The following is a 15,219-nucleotide window of genomic DNA, read 5'->3' as shown; positions in this document are numbered from 1 at the left end:
TGTCTTGATGTATGGAATGTGAGGAGAATGTTTGCTTAAATGCATGGTGTAATTAATGTAATCTTCTCTGTACAGTTTTTAAGGGAGCAATACATGTGAGGTTGTAATGTATTCCTAGATCCTTTGCTTAATACTGGTTCTTTGAACTTTGTAAGTAGGTTTTTGTGGGATGGTTGCCAAAGATGTTTAAATGTTTGCCATTTCACCTTTTTAGCTTTGTGATGCTCTCCCATGGATCAAACAAACCTGCCACTGTTTGTGTTGCCCTTCATTCTACACATTCAGTATAAGTCCAATCAATGAATCCACTGTAGAGTGCACAGAATATGTGAGAATTTTTGACTTCAGGACTTTGTTGCGAATAGTTGGGAGGTAAACAAATTAAAAGTCCCTGCCCCTGGGGAGATGAACTAAATGCAGGAGGGGAATGGAAGGGTCCCATTTTTTGGTTTTTTGCATACATCTTGGAAACATTGCACAGTAGGAAAAAAATATTAGAAATAAAAATGAAAGCTAATTAAATATCCTATAAAATTTTCTCTTTACGTATCCGTCAAATTCCCAACAGTTTTTTAGGTATAATTTAACATTGACAGATTTTGAAAATATAATTTCTACCTCACTCTCTTTGTCAAACATTTGCTTCAAGTGCCTCCCTTGATCTTTTCTCAGAAAAATTGTCAGAGACAAACTTGTAGAGCTTAAAACCTTTTTTAATTTGATATAGGCCTATGCTGTTGCAATTTTATCTTCAACCAATCAAAAGCTATAGAATTTCTAAAATTTTCATAGAAACAAGTATGTTGGGAGAATGTTGTGTTTTAACTGCTATAACCTGCTGTCATGACGAATAACAACACTTCAACGATTTAAATAAGGTAACTGTAATTGAAACCCAACATTGTTTTATAATTACATCTTTCATTGTATTATCATGAAAGAATTTATGTGGAGTCATAGTAATTTAAAAATGAAGAAAGGTGTGTATTCAAGGCAATATCTTAGCTTTTTTGAGATGGGAGGATCAAGGCTCATTCATCTTCGTACGCAGACATCATCCAACGAGACTGGTAGAGTATCAATGTCGTTGTCATTGTCACTTTCTTTCCGAATTAATATTGCAACTCGATCTCTGCAATTTCCTTTGCAATTCAGGCATGTGACAGAGCATTTAACCAAGTGCCACTTGCAAACATCTCAACTACACACTGGGGAAAAAAAAAAAAAAAAAAAAACACTTGGGGGGGGGGAACCAGTTGACTCTTGCGATACTCTGTGGATGTTGTGTTTCTTCCTATGAATGCACGTGAGAGCAACAAACGAGCATGGTCCTTCATTTTCAACTCCTGCTGCAATTATTGTGAGGAATGTAGACTTGTCTTTGATGTTCCTTCACTTATGATGCATATGATTTCAGAGAGAGCGCATTCATACAGTTCACAGGCCCACTTATAAAGACCACCTAGGTTGGCTCCCTGGCACACTCTGGTGAGCCACCAAAGAAACAGCATTATTTAAGTGATTGCAAGTGGGGTGCCCGGCCTATTCATCACACTGCATTACTGTTGTCCAGTCAATGTGTTCAGTGCTATGCACAACCTGTATATTACGTGTTACTTTATAAAGTACTATGTTCCATGCATTGTGTTTTCTGTTGCTGTAACAAACTTGGTGACGAGTAAGAGTTATGTTTTCTCCACATGTTAGTGTGAGTGCTGTCACGCGACAAACATCCTGATTGAAGAACTACTCCAATATCTCATTGTCCAGCAGCAAGCTTTCATGGAACAACAGCAGACTCCCCACCGCTCTCAATCAAGTGGCATGTATGTGTTAGAAGTAGGTTACTCTCCTGTCCAGTGCAACCATTGCTCTTTCCGGCTTATGAATTGGATGAAGATTGGGACTCCTACAAGACACAGTTATGCCAACATTTCTGGGTTTTTCATGTGGTTGATGCAAACCTGTAGCCAATGGCCATGCCACAGTGGTAACATCAGTTCCCGTCAGATCACCACATTTAAGCACTGTCAGGCTCGGCTAGCACTTGGATGGGTCTGCTGTGTGCTGTTGGCAAGCAGGGTGTATTCAGCCCTTGTGAGGCCAATTGAGGAGTTACCTGATTAAGAAGTAGCAACACTGATCATGAAAACTGACGACGACAGGGAGAGCGGTGTGCTGACCCCATGCCCCTCCATTTCCCCATCTGTTGACACCTAAGGGCTGAGGATGATACGCCATTTGGTTGGTACTATTGGACCTTCAAGGCCTGTTAGGACAGTGAAAACCTGGGTAGGACTTTCTTCCATTTGTGGCTTTCGCCACACATAAATTAGTTATGCTAACTTGCATCGTTACAGGAACTGCCAATCTTATCATTCGAGGAAATGTGAAGTTTCTCTCAACCTATTACTGTGACAGAAAACATGTCGTTGCGATGATTGTTGAATTTTACCATTGTCAGAAATGCCTAAACCAATCTTACAAAGCCTGGGCTCCAGACTTACAAGGGTTGAGCCATTGTTCTAAATCTGTCTCTAGTACCCATCACAAATCCTACGCTGATCACACGGTGCATAATGTTATTATTTGTCTGGCCCTGGATAGGGAAGTCCATGAAAAAGCACTTCAGTGTGAGAATCCAATGCTTATGGACATGCTTAATACAGCACACTGTCATGGGCCACAGGCAATCAGATTTCTGCATGTAGGCAGGTATCGGAAGGTACTCAGTCAGCCCCAGTTAGGCATGCTGCAAGTGTTCAGGATGACAGGGAAGCCATTGCAGCTGTACAACGTTCATCTCAGTGTCACATATGGCAGCGTCGGTTATAGCCACAGCAGCAACAGACTGCATCACAGCAGCAGCTGTGTGCCACCCTTCTGTCTTGGTCATACTGCTTCGTCCAACGCAAGCATGCTTCATGCCCTAAGCATTGGGCGGATTATAACAAGTGTCGAAAGAAACACTACATTGCATTGGTGTGTAACTCCTCTTCAAACATGGTGGACACAATAGTACCGGTGGACATAAGCTGTATCTCTATAATGACTGTTTCCCCAAACAGATCGTTTACTGACTTGCATATGTTTACTGCTAAAAATGCTAGTGGACACTAGAGCTTCAGTGACTTTAATGCACAAAAGTACATGGACTTGGGCTCCCTACCTCTCACACAGGTTTCACAGAAGTTGGTTAGCTACAGTAAACAGCAGATTCCAATCCTAGATCAGTTCTCCTCTCCTATCTTTTATAAATCTGTTGTTTGCCCTCTCACTTCCTTGTTGTGCATCATTCCCATAGCACAGGCATGTTTGGTTAGATAACATTTAACAATTTCGGTTTCTACATTGCCAATGAGGTAAATTTAGCATCAGATTGAGTTCCTTTTCAGCAGCTGGAGTCCCTCTGCTCTGAGGTTTCATCTCTGTTTTCCACTGGGCTCAATTGTGCTACTGGTTTTCAGGCCCACATTACCATGAAAGAGGCCGCCCGTCCTTGTTTTTTCGGGCACAACAGGTGCCTGCCATGTTGCATGCCTCTATCAAGGCCGAATTAGACTGTTTGTCATCGCTTGATGTCATTCAGCCTATTTATTGTTGTGAGTGGGCTACATCAATGGTAATTGTTAAGAAGCTGATGGGTAAGCTTCGCTTCGGCAACTTTAGTTTCGTGATTAATGCACAGTTCATGATAGATACGAACACTTTGCACCACCCTTACAAGTTACTCACAAAATTGTCAGGTGGCCACTACTTTTCCAAGACTGATTTTGTTGGAAATGTACCTCCAGCTCCCCTTGGAGGCCCTAGGCACCTCCTCATTATCAATAAATCTTTCAGCCTATACCAATATCAATGCCTGCCTTTTGGTGAAAGCGTGCTTGCAATTTGTCAGCCTTTTTTTAAAAAAGCTGACAATCTCTGTATCCGCCTGCATTATTTACCTCAACGATATCATTGTTTCATGTTCTTCCACCAAAGGCCACCTCGATAATCTCTGATCATTGTTTTTTGTTTTGCAATCAGCAGGTGTCAAGTCTAAAGTTGCCAAATCTCAGATTTTTCAGACACAATTGAGCACCTGGGTTTTGAGGTTTCTTGCACAGGGATCAAGCCATTGCATCACCATGTTGACACAATTGCATCTTTGCACCAACTGACTTCCTTTGAGGAACTGCATGTATTTGTAGGTAAAGCTGCCTACTACCTTAAGTTTTTACCAAATGCAGCCACTGCATGCACTTTTGCATAAAAATTTGCCATTTTCCTGGTCCCCATATTGTGACTAAGTGTTCGCTTTGCTTAAATCTAAGCTTCAAACTGCCCCGTGTCTGGCCACTTTTCAGCCAGGTCAGTGTCTCTTGTTGGCTGCAGATGCCTCTCAGCATGTTCTTGGTGCAGTGTTGGTGCACAAATATGTGGACAGGTTTGAACTACCCATTGTTTACACCACTCAGCAGCAGTATTATCAGACTTAAAAAGAGACTTTACCAATTGTGTTTGCCCTCAGGAAATTTCACGCCTTCTTGTAAGGTTCTAAGTTCCATTTAACCATGGATCACAAGCTGTTGGTTGCTCTTTTTAACCCTTCAGCTTCTGTGTCAAAACAGCACATCATTTGCAGCAGTTAGCTCTCTTCCTCTCCCATAATCATTATCAGATCCATTACCGGCTGACGGCACATCTCGCCAATGCCAATGCCTTATTTCGCTTTGCGATCGGGGTGGATCTGGCTTTCAATCAGGATGAGTTGCTTTGTTTCTATTTAGATACTGAGAACCAGAATTCAGTCAGGTTTTCCCATCACTAGCATTGGCCGTCACCACGGATCCTGTACTTAGTTGGATCCTCTCTTTTCTGCAGCACAGTTGGCCAGAAAAATCCCTAGGCTCTACCTTGGATCCCGTATGTAATTACTTCTTCCTTCGCCACTGGATTTCTTTGTTTGATAGGGTTCTTTTGTTAGCTATGGAGGATGCTGCTTCTTAGGTTGTTGTTCCCGCTTCCTTATGCCATAATGTATTGTGGCTTCTGCATGTTGGTGATTGTGGGACCTCTTGCACGGGGCATGCTGGCATGTGTATTGGCCAGGCATAGATGGGGCTTAACGCAGCTTAATGTCACTTAAACTCACTGTGTTCATCAACAGGTGGCCCTGCAGGTATCTTTTCCCCCCTGGCCAATGTTGAAGCAGCTGTAGGAGCATCTACATGTTGATTTTGCTCAGCCCTTACTAAATCAGTATTGGTTCATTGTAGTGGATGCCTGTTCCAAGTTTTCCTACATGGCGTGTTGACCATCCACATGCATGGCAACTACTATTTGGCACTGTCTAAGATTTTTGCAATTGAGGGACTTCCATATACTGCAGTTACCAATAATGGCCTCCAGGTTGTTTCTAAAGAATATGCATCTTTATGTCAGGCTAGTGGTGTTCGCCATCCCCACAGCTCCCTGGTTTCATCCGCAGTCTAATGGTGAGGCCAAACGTATTATTCAAACATTTAAAACTCAGATGTGGAAGAGTGTATCTGGCAGGTCCCATGAAGCTACTTTAGACTGTTTTTTGAGTTCGTACTGTTTCAATCTGGTGGCGGACAAGAGCCCAGTGTAGCTGCTACATGGATGCCAACCACAGATCCTCCTTCATCTGCTGCATTCAACATCGCATCCGCCAGCTTCACGACAATTCCAGCTGGTTGGGCCTGCTTGGGCTCATGGCTTCAGCCACTGACCGAACTAGGTCTCTGCCATCATCAAGATCGTCTGTGTGTCATCTGCACTCCTGACAAGCAGGCATCCTGTCAATTCAACCAGCTGTGGCCACACACATCAGGGCCTGTTCCGGTGTCATAGATGGTTCAGTTCACACCACAGAGGGCATCACTGCCTGGTAAATTGCTGTCTGGGGTTCCTACCTCTGCCCCCACCCCTCGACTGCCATTGCCAGGCAGCACCCACTGCACCTAGTGCTGCCAGCACCTGCATTGCACAGGGCCCTGTGCAATCGTTGTCTCTAATGCCCCCGCTGTTGCCTCTGGCAGCAGCCACTGACCTGACAGGGACATAACTATGGAGACACTGTCCCTGGTCCTGCTCCATGGCCTCTCATGATAGGGAGGACAGTGTGCCAACCCACCCCTCATCACTTCTGTCCCTACTCACCAGTGTGTGTCCGCCACATGCAGCAGCAGCAGCAGCCACAGTTGTCGGGCGATGTAGTAGACGTCAGTGCCATTATTGGTCTTTTCTGTGACTCATAATCTCAGAGCCTTGGAAGATCAGTCTCTCTCTCTCTCTCTCTCTCTCTCTCTCTCTCTCTCTCTGTACTGTGCTTTTACAGTATCAGTGCTTTTTTCTGTTCCATCCATTTTTCTGTGCCTAGTGTTTTTTATATATGTATGTGGTTTTCCTGGTACCGCACACCATGGAATTTAAATCTGCGCCAGATGGCGTGGACATCAAAGACCCCTTGACATCTCTGCACCATAAGCAGTGGAGGCACACGCCTCCTGGCCCACGTTTAGTGTGAGGGTGCCACAGTGGAACATGTGGTACCGGTGGCCAATAGCGGCGCCCCCCGATGTATTTAAGTGCCTGTCTCTCACTCAGCCAGTCAGTTCAATCTATGCGCGTGTCTCTTGAAATATCGCCTTGCCTTAGACAGCGTATTTACTTGCTTGTTCCGTGTACGAGGGGACGTTAGGTTTTCTTGTGACTTTGTTATTTCGATCTTGTTGTTGTTCATAAGGTCCTTTGTTGGTCGTGTCTGTCGTTTTCCATTTGTGTTTTTGTTCACGTGGGTCCCGCCGTGCTTTCTGTCATGTCAACCCCGCGACGTCCCGGTCGCAGTTACAACATTTTTTGCACCTGGTAGAAGGGAGGAGTGATGTATCTTCACTCATGATGTGTTTGATTTCAGAGAGCACATGTCCCACAGTTCACAGACCCACTTATAGGGGCCACCTGGGTCGGCCCACTGGTGCTCTCTGGTGAGCTGCCAAAGAAACAGCATTATGTAAGTGATCGCAAACAATTGCTGGCCTATTCTTTACACTGTATTACTGTTGTCCAGTCAACGTGTTTAGTGCTACGCACAACCTGTATCTTACATGTTGCTCTATAAAGTATTATGTTCCATACATCCTGTTTGCTATTGCTATAACAGGTCCACCCCTGGTAGCTGAGTGGTCAGCGCGACAGAATGTCAATCCTAAGGGCCCGGGTTCGATTCCCGACTGGGTCGGAGATTTTCTCTGCTCAGGGACTGGGTGTTGTGTTGTCCTAATCATCATCATTTCATCCCCATCGATCTGATCGCATCCCCATCGATCGCAAGTCGCCGAAGTGGCGTCAGATCGAAAGACTTGCACCCGACAAACAGTCTACCCTATGGGAGTCCCTAGTCACACGACATCATCATCATCATTGCTATAACAGTCTTGACCTTTCCTCTTCCAGGTTTTACCAGCTGAATATCGCAATCAGTCGGGGTTTGGCTACCAAGAGAACAGCCAAGACGACACCGTCTTCAACAAGAGCAATCAAGGAATTTTGTGATTTGTTCATGGCAGTCTTCGCAGTACCAACATCAGCATTATCAGCAAGTTGATGAGCTGACTGTTATTATGAAAGTTGGAAAGGAAATACTCTTATTTGTCTTTAATTTTACTTTCCGAGCTGATGCTTATGTCCATGCATCTTCAGAGTCAATATCATTGACCACTTGAGCTGCTTTTTGCTGTCTAGTGTGCCAGTGTACTCACCAGAAACCACTGTACAACCTCTCCAACTATAATGGGTCTTCAAAAATCGTATGTAACCATCACAAATGGTTGATACAGTTGTCTCTTGCCAAACAATTTTGTGGACTAGCAATCCCACATCAACAACAAATTCAAAGCTAGTTCAGTCAGTGTGCTCATCAGTTTTGCTGTAGTGCTGACTTTCCATACTTTCTCATTCCACTTTCATTGGTGAATGCTAGAGGATAGGGAACCAGTTGATGTTGCATATAATTCTTCAAATCCTCATCCAATTTCTTGGTAATTGGTATTCAGTACATAACCAATATTGGATTGACCATAATTTTTTCATTGTCAATCTTGATTGTCAAATTCATCGAGGGAAGAGGAAATATGCAATCTTTCTGTGACAGTTTGATATTTGTGGATAGCAAATTAGTTTTCCATTTTTGCCATTGCTTGTTTGCCAGTTGTAACTGCATTGTGACATAAGACTTTATGACCCCCCCCCCCCCCCCCCCAAGACTCATGTCACTACTGACATGATTTTCCTGGCACTCATAAAAGGAGGGTGATCACCAAACCGTTGGGTAAGTTTGCCAATGTCCTTTGTGTCTCGACTTTAGTGAGCTTCTCCGAAGTCTTTGCGTTGTTCACTTGTTGAAAACAAAACACCACAATATTCTTTGAGTGAAACACACATGCCTCAAGTTGCAGTCATCTCAAGTACTCATTTTCCGAGAGCATGATCTGTCATACCTCTAAGACAGGTCCCGCCACCTCGGCTTGAGAATGACTGCATCAAGGTTGTCTCAATGGTCATGTCTCATCACATGCCCGACCAGAATAGTTAGGTAACCTTTGTTCATGAACTTCTCGTACTCCTCTGATGTCAATAGAGTAAGAGGCTTTCCATATCCAGTAAGTGGCAAGACTTGGCATACAGGAAATTTCGATCAGTGTGAAAATATGGTATCATTCACTTGTAACAGTTCAGGTGAGCAAGGAAACTGCCGTACCTCTCTAGATGAATGTACTCCTTTATCAAATTCAACGTTTTGAAGTATTGGATCCATAACATTGCAGTGGGTCCATTGTTGTTGATGTTGTCATTATTTCTCCAAATTTGATAGCCACTGATTTGAGAATTTTGTTTTAGTTCAAAGAAATCAATGAGGTAAGCTTGGCGAGGAAATCTGATGTAAGGGTGCTGAAGCATGTCTACTCTTCCTCTGAGAGTTTGACTTTGTCTGATATCATGTTTGACAAGGTGTTTTCAACAAGAAAATGACCCTGCATTGCTCTGGGAAAAGCGTATCAATTCAGCATTTTATCCACTGATAATGGAGCATATATATTGGATAAAATTTCTTTCAAACTAGCTCCCATCATGAGGCACCCTACATACCCCAAAAATGATAATAGTACATGAAATCTGTTGAGAAGTATAATACAACTCAACAGCTCACAGTGTAGTGTATTCATGGGAGATGCAACAATATCCCTGGCTTTCAAATATAGGGGTTGAGTGAAAGTTACAAGCAAATGTTTTTTTATCTATTTCATCACACGACTTACATGCATAATGCAGCTCTACATGAAGTATATCATGTTTTGATTGGTGGGGGAGGGGTCGCAGGGCCATTTATAAAAGGAAGGGTAATCCCTCGAGTCTTTTCACTTGGCTTTCCTCTTGTCATACTATTCATGTAGCAACATCCATTCTATGACTAGATTAGATTAGATTAGATTAATACTAGTTCCATGGATCATGAATACGATATTTCGTAATGATGTGGAACGAGTCAAATTTTCCAATACATGACATAATTAAGTTAATTTAACAACTTTTTCATTTTTTGTGTTTTTTATTTTTATTTTTTTAATACTTTTTTTTTAATTTATATCTAAAAATTCCTCTATGGAGTAGAAGGAGTTGTCATTCAGAAATTCTTTTAATTTCTTCTTAAATACTTGTTGGTTATCTGTCAGACTTTTGATACTATTTGGTAAGTGACCAAAGACTTTAGTGCCAGTATAATTCACCCCTTTCTGTGCCAAAGTTAGATTTAATCTTGAATAGTGAAGATCATCCTTTCTCCTAGTATTGTAATTATGCACACTGCTATTACTTTTGAATTCGGTTTGGTTGTTAATAATAAGTTTCATAAGAGAGTATATATACTGAGAAGCTACTGTGAATATCCCTAGATCCTTAAATAAATGTCTGCAGGATGGTCTTGGGTGGACTCCAGCTATTATTCTGATTACACGCTTTTGTGCAATAAATACTTTATTCTTCAGTGATGAATTACCCCAAAATATGATGCCATATGAAAGCAACGAGTGAAAATAGGCGTAATAAGCTAATTTACTAAGATGTTTATCACCAAAATTTCCTTATTGCATAAGTAGCTGAACTCAAACGTTTCAGCAGATCATCAATGTGTTTCTTCCAATTTAATCTCTCATCAATGGACACACCTAAAAATTTGGAATATTCTACCTTAGCTATATGCTTCTGATTAAGGTCTATATTTATTAATGGCGTCATACCATTCACTGTACGGAACTGTATGTACTGTGTCTTATCAAAATTCAGTGAGAGTCCGTTTACAAGGAACCACTTAGTAATTTTCTGAAAGACAGTATTGACAATTTCATCAGTTAATTCTTGTTTGTCAGGTGTGATTACTATACTTGTATCATCAGCAAAGAGAACTAACTTTGCCTCTTCATGAATATAGAATGGCAAGTCATTAATATATATTAAGAACAGCAAAGGACCCAAGACTGACCCTTGTGGACCCCCATTCTTGATAGTTCCCCAGTTTGAGGAATGTGCTGATCTTTGCATATTATGAGAAGTACTTATTTCAACTTTCTGCACTCTTCCAGTTAGGTACGAATTAAACCATTTATGCACTGTCCCACTCATGCCACAATACTTGAGCTTGTCTAGCAGAATTTCATGATTTACACAATCAAAAGCCTTTGAGAGATCACAAAAAATCCCAATGGGTGGTGTTTGGTTATTCAGATCATTCAAAATTTGATTGGTGAAAGCATATATGGCATTTTCTGTTGAAAAACCTTTCTGGAAACCAAACTGACATTTTGTTAGTACTTCATTGTTACAGATATGTGAAGCTACTCTTGAATACATTACTTTCTCAAAAATTTTGGATAAAGCTGATAGAAGGGAGATTGGACGGTAATTGTTGACATCAGATCTATCCCCCTTTTTATGCAAAGGTATAACAATAGCATATTTCAGTCTATCAGGGAAAATGCCCTGTTCCAGAGAGCTATTACACAGGTGGCTGAGAATCTTACCTATCTGTTGAGAACAAGCTTTTAGTATTTTGCTGGAAATGCCATTAATTCCATGTGAGTTTTTGCTTTTAAGCAAGTTTATTATTTTCCTAATTTCAGAGGGAGAAGTGGGTGAGATTTCAATTGTATCAAATTGCATAGGTATGGCCTCTTCCATTAACAGCCTAGCATCTTCTAATGAACACCTGGATCCTACTACATCCACAACATTTAGAAAATGATTATTAAAAATATTTTCAACTTCTGACTTTTTGTTCGTAAAGTTTTCATTCAATTTGATGGTAATATTGTCTTCCTGTGCTCTTGGTTGACCTGTTTCTCTTTTAATAATATTCCAAATTGTTTTAATTTTATTATCAGAGTTGCTGATTTCAGACATGATACACATACTTCTGGATTTTTTAATAACTTTTCTTAATATAACACAGTAGTTTTTATAATGTTTGATAGTTTCTGGGTCACTACTCTTTCTTGCTGTCAGATACATTTCCCTTTTCCGGTTACAAGATATTTTTATACCCTTAGTAAGCCATGGTTTGTTACAAGGTTTCTTATGAGTATATTTAACTATTTTCTTGGGGAATACCTTGCTTTTTGGCAACAAACCACATGATGTCATGTGATGAGGTGGCTCTTCTGGTATATCAATGGGTGCCAAACTCACTCTTTGTAGACCTCCTTTCTTAGCAGAGTATGTTTCTAGCAGAGTAATTCCAAGTTTTCCAGTTTCAGGAGAGATAGGCATCATGTTCAATTTGCTTCTGAACCTCTTTCAACATGTTTGGATGGAGTGACACATTTGATCACACCCATAGTATGGAAGGTATTAAAAGCCTGTCTGTGGTGCAAACATTGTAATCCACATTACCAAAAACAAGTTGGTTGAATGCAGCTGGCTTGTAAATTAGTTGAGCTTGGGCAATTGCAGATAATTTCAGTATTTGTGTTTGGAAGTATGATGAGTTGAAATCTAGACTTGCCAGAAGATCACCAACATAACACCTTCAAGAAAAGTTTGCATGGATTGGGGTAAAGAATACGCATCCTTCAAAATGTTTTCTATTGGCAGGTAAGAGTACTTTTCATTCTGAATATCTTGCCTTGTCAGCTTTCCTGACAATCCTGAGTGACTCTTCTTTCTCATTATTTTCTTTGTTATCATACCAAGTGTTGGTTAGCAATTTATACCCAGTGTCTCTAAAACAAATTACTATTACCTTGAATCTGTTGGATCCTGTGGTCAGGATTGTGCAATCTTCACACATCATCAATGGTTTTGTTTTTATGGCTCTCCACTCAGATTTCCTCCCAGTTATAGAGCCCATAATTTCATTTGCAGTAAACTGACAGTCACTGTTCCTCTCCAGTAAATTACTGATATGTTCCATTTTGATTGAAATAGAGTTTTATATGTGAATGTTGAGGGTTTTGAAGATAATGGTCTCAAAAAGTCCAACCAACATTCACTGTGATTCAGAGCCTCTTCTGCAACTAAATCATTTGAAGAGGGAAGAGAACCCATCACTTAATCTCCTCATTGATCATGTCTAGCACAAGCAGCATCCATACTCATTACTTGTATCCCAGTTTTGTCATGTCTTTTCATGATGTTAGTAACTGAAAATATCTTCCTATGTGTCTCCTTGGGCTTCTTTTGCTTACCCTCAACACTTTCAGCACAACAGAAACATTTTGTTTTGAAATTAGATTTGGATTGTTTGGCTTTCAAAGTTGCAGGCTTAGGTGGTTCAGAGAATGTTGATGGTACCTGTCTCTTTAAATGAGCCTTGATGGATTGCAGCCTGGTGTAATTTTATCAACATTCATTATGAATGAGAAGGGGGTCCAAACCCTCTAAAGAGGAGCTGTTGCCATCATCTGTTTCTCTACTTGCTTTGACAAGTGATAATATTCCTTTTTTTGTCACTGTGGAAACACCATTGACTGTTCCATCACATGTGACACACTGAGTAGCCATTGTGTGCACTACACTGTCAGCATTGTGTAAATTAAAAAAAATGGAAAACTGACACAGAACACCAACACAAAAACTGTCTCTACAATGCTGGGCTAACATCTTATGCCAGTGACCCGATGAAATTCTGTTGACTCCTGTTGTCTGCTCAGCTGGCTGCCAAGGCTGCTGTTCCAACAGTTTGGCTGAAGCCGTAACAAGAGTATATGCCCCACTCTGCGTTACAGGGTCCTCGATTACACTCTGGAATAAGATGGTGACCTATGACGACCCATCGAGATGTACAGCGCTGTCAGAAGATATGTAGTCAGCTGATCTTGGCCCCAACAAACAGGTAGACCCTTGGCGCCCGAAAGTGCCTGTAGCAATGATCAGAGACAGATTCACTGGATGGCTCTCACACACAGCAGTGACAATGATGCAGTGCGATAAGTGCCATGATACAAGGTGAGACAATAAAGTTATGAGACTGATGTGAAAAGAAAAAAAAAAAGTTGCTTGCCCTTTTAGTCAAGTTTAGTGTTGTCTCCTTCAGAGTAGTTCCCTTCTGATTGCACACACTTTTTCCAGTGCTTCTGCCATTGATAGTAACATTTCTGGAACTCATATTCTGTAATATCCTCCAAGACCCTCGTCACAGCTTTTTGGACATCTTGTGTTGTTTGAAAATGGTGTCCCTTGACTGCCGTTTGGACTCTTGGAAATAGAAAAAAGTCACACGGAGCGATATCTGGTGAATGAAGTGGCTGTGGTAGTACTGAAATTTGTTTTGATGTTGAAAATTGCTGTACTGACAGAGCAGTATGGGATGGCACATTATCGTGATGCAGAATCCAATTATCAGCAATGTTGGCATGGACACGAAGAACTCTTTTATGAAGTCTTTCTAAAATTTCTTTGTAGTAATATTGGTTAACTGTTTGTCCAGGAGGCACTCACTCTTTATGATCAGTTCCCTTGGAATCAAAGAAGCACATAAGCATGCATTTCACTTTTGACTTTGACATGCGAGCTTTTTTTGTCTGGATGATCCCTTTGAGCACCCTTGCGAACTTTGGCATTTTGTCTCTGGATCGTGCTGAAAAAACCAACTTTCATCACTAGTGATAACATGGCTCAACAATTCTGGATTGATTTCCATTTGCTCTAACAGATCGGCTGCCACATTTTTCCGTGTTTCTCGCTGTTGTGGTGTGAGATTTTTGGGGGCCATTTTTGCACAAATCTTTCTCATATCAAGATCTTCAGTTATTATTAGATGAACCGTTTCTCGATTGATGTTCAATTCTTGTGCAATCATTTTCACAAATACTCTTCGATCAGATCATACGAGATCATGAACCCTGGCCAAGTTGACATCCGTCCGTGAGGTTGACGGTCGTCCACTTCGGTCTTTATCTTCAACATTTGTTCTGCCTTCACTAAACATTTTATGCCAACGAAAAACTTGAGCTCTTGACATAACCTCCCCTCCTCTCCAAAAGCCTTCTGAAGCTTACCGTAAGTTGTCGTTGCGTTTTCACCCAATTTAAGGCAAAAAGAAATGGCATACCATTGCTCAATATTATGCGGTTCCATTTCTGTGACAAGAGACACAAACATGTATTAACTTATTACAGCACAGCTCATGACTGAGCAGTTGCATCGATGTGCCGCTTGCACTAGAAGCAGCTTATAGACCAAGGTCAAAGATATTGTGCCTATGCAAGCCTGCAGGATTGCCACATATTGCAAAGAAAATCAGTCTTATTACTTTATTATCGCATCTCGTATGTACATGTGTTGGTAGACCATCTGTCTGCCCATCAGAGATGTGTTAGGCAATGGCCAATGCAAAGTCCCAGAGTGGCAGTTCATGGTTAGTTGAATGTTGCCTTATCGAGAACAGTGTAGCTTATTTGTGAAAAAAGGCTGGATCATCTAGAACATGGATGTTACTATACCATAATAACCATTGAACCAAGTGCTTCAGTATGAATGCCATCAATCTTAACGATCAGCTGAATTCAGAGCTGGAGAACTGCAGTATTTCTGAAGACTGCTGGAAGGTAGTGACATAAGGCTCTCCACTTTTCACTTTGTGATCAACATGTGTGTGTTTACAGTATGTCAGTGACTATATCTCTGTCTCTCCCTCTCAGAAGACATTTTGCTGCTGCA

Source organism: Schistocerca cancellata, chromosome 8, assembly GCF_023864275.1.
Source record: "Schistocerca cancellata isolate TAMUIC-IGC-003103 chromosome 8, iqSchCanc2.1, whole genome shotgun sequence".
NCBI lineage: Eukaryota > Metazoa > Arthropoda > Insecta > Orthoptera > Acrididae > Schistocerca > Schistocerca cancellata.
Note: the sequence above shows the minus strand (reverse complement) of the source record.